Here is an 8,332-nt window from a genome sequence, read left to right on the forward strand (position 1 = left end):
AACTGTATCATCTGAATACATTTGTATATTAACAGATTGACAAACTTTGGGCAAGTCATTAATATACAGGCTAAACAAGATAGGGCCCAATACTGACCCCTGGGGTACACCGATATTACAGTCAAGGTATGAAGAATAAGAATTACCAATATGTATGCACTGTTTCCTGTTAATTAAATATGACTCCGTCCATTTCGTAGCCTCATCTGAAAAATTATAAAAAGATAATTTTGATAACAGTGTCTGGGGATTCACAGTGTCGAAAGCCTTCTTAAGGTCCAAAAACACTGCAACAACTATACCACCCTCATCTAATTTTGACGATGTTTTCAATGAGAAAACTGTCTCTGTAGAGTGGTTTGTGCGAAATCCAAATTGCATTGGGTGTAAAGGAGTGTAGCCCAAGTTTAGATGGGCCACACACTTAGATGGTTTAAGCCTATAGTTCTTAGAAGAAGCATTGCTTTTTATAATCTTTTCACTAAAAAGATCATTTTGTGAAATAGAAAGGTTCTTTGAATGTTAAAGATCATTCAGCCAAAAATATTTAAATGGCATGATTAAGCACCTTTATCTTTAAGAGTATAATTGCTTGCCTCTCCTCAAAAAGACGCACAATTAAAGTCATCAAATTTTAACACTTAAAAGAGTTTAAAACTAAGGTGTGGTTTCCCGGAAGGGGGTTTAAGCCTATAGTCCCAGATTAAAATGAATGTCTGAGCTTAACTCTTTCCTCCCAGCGTATTTTAAAAAGTTGCCACTCAGCGCCAGCATTTTTTATGATTTTCACAAAAGTTTAATGCCTTCCAGAAAATGTTCTTTAAATATATAAACATACAATATATCAAATAAAAGAACAGACACTCTGCTTTCAAACAACAACCTACCTTCATAAGTTCTCTTTTTATCATCTCTCAAATAGGGGTAGGTTTCTTAAAAAACACAACATTTTGAGCAAAAAGCTGAGATAATTCCATTTTTGTGAAGGACGTTTGATAGAGATACATACACGGAGATGCAACTGTTTGCCCTAGTGCGATACTTTCAGGTTTTATAAGTTGCCACCTGGTGGGTAATAGCGGTATTACGAATTGCCGGAAATACTTGTCATTGGCAGAGAAACGTTTTCTCTTAATTGACGAGATAACTCATCGATGACGGGGAAAGAGTTAACAACCTGCATTGACATCTCCTAAAATATATCAGTGCCATTGTTTTGTCTTAAGATGCAAACCAGTAAAGTTTTTTGCAAGGCACACTCTTAAAAAAAGGTGCTTAGAATATTCTTCACAGCTATACCAGTGAACCTTTTGTGTTCCTTTAAAGAGCCATTTAGTAATTTTTATAATCTGAAGAACCTTTTTTCGACATAAAGAACCTTTTGTGAGACAAACAGGGGCTTTAGTTTCTGATGTCCAGACTTAAGGGCGATTTATAGTCATGCGTAGGTCCTACGCCGTAGCTACGGCTATCTGTAGCCTGTGCGTAGCTCTGCGTAGCCTGACGCGCACCTCACAAAGTTTTTAACAGCGCGTCAGATCTACGCGGACCGCAAGCGCTGTGATTGGTCCACCAGAAAAAAAACTGCGTCATAGGTATTTCCGTTTGTGACGGTGAAAACAAAGATGAGCCAAGTTGAGGAGTGATTTATATCAAACTGCATCAAAAGTAGCTGTTTATTTACTTTCATCATTGCTGGTCTTCTCAAATTATACACAACAAGTTGCTGTTTCTTCTTCGTTTGTGGGTTAACTTGCTTAGCTTCTTCTTCTGTGACGACTTCTGCTGCTACTGTGGTTACACGCGTGGTTACTGCATACCAGCGGTCTGCGGGGGTGTTTGCACGTCGACGCGGATGACGACGCAAAAGTATAAATGAAAACCGACGCGGAACCTACACCGTAGGACCTACGCACGACTATAAATAGCCCTTTATAATTCCTCGTCAAAGACATCTCTAATTTGGCAGTTTACCATCTGATCTTTCTCAGTGACTGACTAAAGCTTTATTTATACTCTCGCTTTGCTCCACACCGCGAGCCTCCGCTGATCGCACACACGCGAACAAACAGGACTCTAGTCTTGAGGCTACGTAAGACTGGACAAAACCACGCAGTGAATGAGGGGTAATTTTGCCGGAAATGGAGAAACAAGCCATAACTTTTTTGATTGGTAACTCTTTAGTAGATACATTTATAATTTTTATTACATTACTACAATTACTGTTACTAATAAAAATGATCTCTGTGGGCACCAAAAGTGTGTGGGCCTTAGAATTGTCCTAAAGGGTCTTCAGAAGTTAAAGGTGCTTTAAATAACCATTTAGACAGAAAGGCATTGTGAAGCACCTTTATTTTTTAGAGTGTATGTTTGTAAAAATAACTTTTTTAATGTCCTGTTCTTAACTGTGGCCCTCGAGATCCACTTTCCTGCTGAGTTTAGCTCCAGCCCTTATTAAACACACTTGAGCAAGGTAATCAAGGTCTTCAGGAATACCAGAAAATTGCAGGCAGGTGAGTTTGATCTAGGTTAAGAGCTAAATTATGCAGAAAAGTAGATCCCGGGGGCAAGATTTAAGAACCTGTCCTAATATAACCAAGGCCTAGTCCTTAATCTAAACCCTGTCTGGGAAACTGCCCCTTAAGATTAAAGCTTTATTTAAATCTCTCATCTTACGAATAATTTAGATTCAACAGAAACCTCCACCCTTTCACTCTGGTATAAGGAATTTTTTTAAATCTTGCCTACGGAAAGAGATTAACTGCTGTGGTTAGGGGAGACAGTACTTTGTTTAATCAGATATGTGGGCCATTCTGGAACAATTACCATCCAGTTTACAATAAGTAATTTTTAAAGAAAATGTTGTTTTTGGAGATTTATTATTTTCTACAAAATAATAGGTTAAAATGACATTGTATTCAATAATTTTGAATAGTTTTTTAGTCTCGAGACTCTTCTGATGCTAGAGCATGGACACATTGTAACTCGATTGTGTTTCGAATGTGTACAAAGTCAATTCATACGTAAATTAATATGCTTATTTGTCATGTAAGACAAGGTGGTTTGTTTACATACAATAAAAAAATCTTTATATTAGATTACATTATACATTATAAAAGGCACAATTAGATTTGCAAATTGTAGGACACTTCAGTAATTATCCTCAGATATTCTTGACGTATTAAATTAATTAAAGTTCTCTTTTCATATAATAAGTCTTATCGTGACACCAGATCTGCTAAACTGTTGCCTTTCCCTTTGAAAAGCTGTTGTATACATGTACAGTTGTTGATTCTGGATATTTGTATGCAAAGTGAAGCAAATTGACTTTCCCTATTAGCTGGTGATGTCATTTAAATGCTAATGCTGTTGGGCCTAATCCCTTAAAGATCGACTGATCATCTGAGTGTGCATCTTAAGTCAAAATGACATTATGGTTTCACAAAAAAACACTTTTAATGCTGTTTGTAAGCAGTTAATGCTGGCTATGCATTGCGTTAGCAACACAAAGGTTCTGGGTTTGAATATTGGCTAGCACACATACCTGTATTTGTAAAATGTAGGGCTTGAATGCACTGTAAGTCACTTTGGAAAATAGCCTGTGCTAAATGAGCAAATGTGACTATAAACAACAGGACATACTGTTAATAATTTGCGTCAGGAGTTTGTGTATGTGTAACACAATATCTATTAAACTTTGTTAGGCAACTTACACTATATGCTTTTAAGCTCAGACATTAATAGTACCTCGAAATGTCTGGCTTTTTAACTATTTTACCTGCAGGCAATAAAACAGGTCCAGTCTCATAGACGTACATTGAATGCAGGACTGACGCTATATGAAGACAAGAGAATTTCACATCCTTAAATATATCATATTCATATGCTTCATATCCCCTTGATGAAAAAATAATGTATGCTTAAAGGAATATTCTATTTTCTTAAAAGAAAAATCCAGATAATTTACTCACCACCATGTCATCCAAAATGTTGATGTCTTTCTTTGTTCAGTCGAGAAGAAATTATGTTTTTTCAGGAAAACATTGCAGGATTTTTCTCATTTTGATGGACTTTAATAGACACCAACAATTAACATTTAACTCAACACGTATTTTTCAACGGTGTTTCAAAGGACTATAAACAATCCCAAAGAGGCATAAGGGTCTTATCTAGCGAAACGATTGTCATTTTTGACAAGAAAAATAAAAAATATGCTCTTTTAAACCACAACTTTTCATCTAGGTCCGGTTCAGCGCGACCTAACGTAAATGCGTAGTGACGTTGGGAGGTCACGTGTTACATATATAAAACGCACATTTGCGGACCATTGTAAACAATAAACTGACATATAGACATTAATTAGTATCAGTTGACATACAACAACGTCGGAACGGTCCTCTTTCAACACACTTGTAAACACTGGGGCGGAGTTTCGCGTTCGTCCTCTGTGACCTCTTGACGTCATGACGTATTGCGTGGGGTCACCTGGCGCATCACGACCAGATCTAGACGAGAAGTTGTGCTTTAAAAGTGTATATTTGTTATTTTTATTGTCAAAAATGACAATCGTTTCACTAGATAAGACCCTTATGCCTCGTTTGGGATTGTTTATAGTCCTTTGAAACTCAGTTGAAAAAAACTGTTACGTGTTGACTTAAGTGTTAATTGTTGGTGTCTATTAAAGTCCATTAAAATGAGAAAAATCCTGCAATGTTTTCCTCAAAAAACATAATTTCTTCTCGACTGAACAAAGAAAGACATCAACGTGGTTGATGACATGGTGGTGAGTAAATTATCTGGATTTTTTTTAAAGAAAATGGAATATTCCTTTAAGATAACGATGGTACCGCTTTATATGTGTAAACTGTTAATGTGCTAAACTAAGATGCATTGTCTGAAGTCTCTGCATAATTCAACGATGTGTTATCACTTCTTTCTCCAGCACATTTTTTACATGCACTTTAAAAATGCCAGACATTTAGGGTGTGCTCACATTATGCGTACCGTACAATACCAGAGTACATTTGACCCCAACACAATTATGTGATTACTCCATAGCACAGTGGTTCCTAAAACTTTTTCATTTCACCACCCACTTAGACGGGTATAATCTATCTCAGGACCCACCAAATTTAGAAATACCAAAAGAAATGTGATCTTATTTAGAAGAGAGTCGTTTTTATTTTTATTGTCATTATATGAATTAAATGTACGTGTAGTTGCAATACTGAAATACCTGATATCAAAACCCCATTGCCTTTTTTGTGTTATTCACTTTAACAAACTGAAAAAGTGACTCTGCGTGACCCACCTGATCCCACTGTGTGACTTACTATTTGGTCCTGACCATAGACATAGACTGTACAAAATACTGTGGCAATTTGTAAAATTATGTATTTTCTGTGTTTTGATGGCTGAATGACTTAGCTTGGTCCAACCAGACTCTCGTACATTAATTTCATTTGTACAGAGTCTGGCCGCGCTCCATTGCAAAGAGGGTCCTCTGTTGACGTTTAAAACTATTGGATCTGCCCAGAGTCACTCAGGATCTGCCATAGGCAATCGCTAACGTGTGCTCGTGACGTATATCTTGTGCCAAAAGCAGCTGGAAACAACAAGTCCGAATATTAAAAACTTAGCAAACCTGGTTCTTGCTCCGGCTTTAACTTCTAAATATTCGTCAGCTTTGCAACAACAGACCGAATAGGTTTTCTCACGTCTTTCTTTGCTGCCAATACTGAACTACAACTCAAACTGACGCACAACCTCAACGTCATCGTTCTTTGCCATCCCCATTTTTGCAGGAGAAAACAAAACTCTACACAGCAGTCCCAGACATTGTACTGAAGCGAAATGAAAATTAAGCGGAAGCACGTAGGATGGCGGAACCAGGCTATGAATGACTAGGCGGTTTTTAAGCGCACGCTCTGGACGTCCATCCCTCACAGCCTCGTTTCGGAATCAACATGTGGACAGGCTAAATGAGGTGTATAAGCCATGAACTAAGAATTACGATTAACTCCATTGTGCATATCTTCGCACATCTTTTAATGATGCAAGCATACTCGTGTATGGATCATAAAGTGTAGTGTAAGTGCAGACAAGTGGGGAAGGGAATACAATCACACTCCGGTATGGTACGGTCCAGTTAGATATAATGTGAATATATATATAAAGTTCTTTAGGCTAGAATCAAGCAGTTACATCAATTACCAAGAAAATTTACCTGTTTTACGTGCTGGCAATTTCACATGAATGTGTAGTCACTGGGGCGTTACCCTTTCAAAAAGTACACCTTTGCCCCAAGCGTGCCGCACAAGCCCTGAAAGTGAAGCCACAATGTCTCGATTGCCCCCCAGTGACTAGTCCCAGTATAAGTCATAAACCCGCCTCCCCCATGGTATTAAATGGGACTTGAGACCAACTAAACAATTGAATCACACTTCAATTATCTTTTTTCCGAAGCTGGTTTCTGTCATTAACTGTAGTTTTTATCACGCTGATGTAAATTCAAGTGTTAATTTTTAGTTAGTTATTTATTGCTATAAAAACGGTGGTGTCACGTCATGAGTGACAGCTGTGAAATGCGCATTCTGCGAGAGCGAGCCTTGATTTTGCGGCTTTACTTCCTGCTCACTACTGCGCAGGACTGGTCCCGAAATCGCTACTGCGCAGACTCAAGACCCAAGATGTCAGCGCCATATCGTACACTGGCGGCTTCACTTTTCACCATTGGAAGAGAGCGAACGAGCGTCGTCCATCTTTTTTTACAGTCTATGCTTTCCACCTAAAGGAGTTCATATCAGGGTTCCCACTCTAAGCCAAATGTCAAATTCCCTGACTTTTACTGACAAAGAAGCGGAATTTTCATGACGTATATCTGAAATGCCGTGAGCCTGATAAAGTAGTGTACACCGTGAGTTCATAAAAAAATTTGCTTAAATGTGTAAAATGAATAAACACTGCCAACAAACGTCCTTTTAGAATCTATTCTCATTGACATAAGGCATTTCTTATGTCAAACCTTAAAGCAACACTAAAGAGTTTTTTTTACCTTAAAATAACATTTCCAAAAAAGTTTCAGTCGTTCATCCACTCGAAACAGGGTGAACGGCACTTTCACATTCGCTTTGCAGCCCTCTATCGGCCAAAACCGCACTAAAGAAGTTTCCAGCCGTCGGGTCGCGGTCCTGTAGTTCGAGTGAAAACTACAAAATCTTGCTTTACGGCAGACCTACAATCCAATCAGAGCCAGCTTTGCTGCAGTAGGCTAAATTATTTATGACAATGGTATTGGATTCCGCTTCACAATTCCGCTTCCAACCTGTAGGGGGAGCAAAGAGCAAAAACTCTTTAGTGTTGCTTTAACAAGCAAATTTACTCAAATATAAAGCAACAAACAAAATCCCTAATACTTCATGACTTTTTTAAAAATATATAAATATTCATCGACTTTTAATGTCTGGAAGACTTTTAAAATTCCATGATATTTCAGAAATGTCATGACGCGCGTGGGAACCCTGTCATATTAGTACCTTAAAAGGACATATTGTTACCAAATAAATACATATTTGTACCTAAATTGTACATATTACAACCTTTTAAAAGGTACTACTACTACCCCAGCTAGGGGACCTTTCTGGACATTTTTTTCTGACAGTGTACATATGACATATAAATAAGTAGTCTGTAAATATCGGGGCTTAAAGAGTCAAATGTACAATTTGCTTTACCTCTTTTCCCGACATTGAGGAGTTATCTCGTCAATTAAGAAAAAACATTTGCATAAAAAACGTGTTCCTGATTAATTTTTATTTTAATCTGCAATACCACAATTATCCACTAGACTTACCCAATTTATGAAAAAAATGAAGCCAAAAGTTATTTAATCATTTTAAACTCTGTGTATGTTTTGATAATCATTCTAAATCTGATCTCTAACAAACTTCCTTCACAAAAATGCAATTATTTCAGCTTTTTGCTAAGAAATTTGTATTTTTGAAGAAAAATACCCATATTTAAGAGTTTATAAACAGAGAAAAAAAATAAAGATATGATAAAGCAATTTTTTCCCCGTTTTGTTTGTTTGTTTGTTTGTTTTTTGTTTGCTTAACAGCAGAGGGACTGTTGTTTTATTTGATATATCTGTATATTTATATATTTTTAGAACAAAATTTTCATGGAAGGCATTTGTAAAACTTTTGTGAAAATCACAAAAAATGCTGGTGGGGAATGAGTTAATTGCAGACAGGGTATCTAAATATAGTAACCAAAGTCACATAGTCATTGTGTGAAGTTAAATCATAAAGTAAGTCAGGTTAAGAATGAGACA

The sequence above is a fragment of the Misgurnus anguillicaudatus genome, chromosome 21, assembly GCF_027580225.2.
Source record: "Misgurnus anguillicaudatus chromosome 21, ASM2758022v2, whole genome shotgun sequence".
Taxonomy (NCBI): domain Eukaryota; kingdom Metazoa; phylum Chordata; class Actinopteri; order Cypriniformes; family Cobitidae; genus Misgurnus; species Misgurnus anguillicaudatus.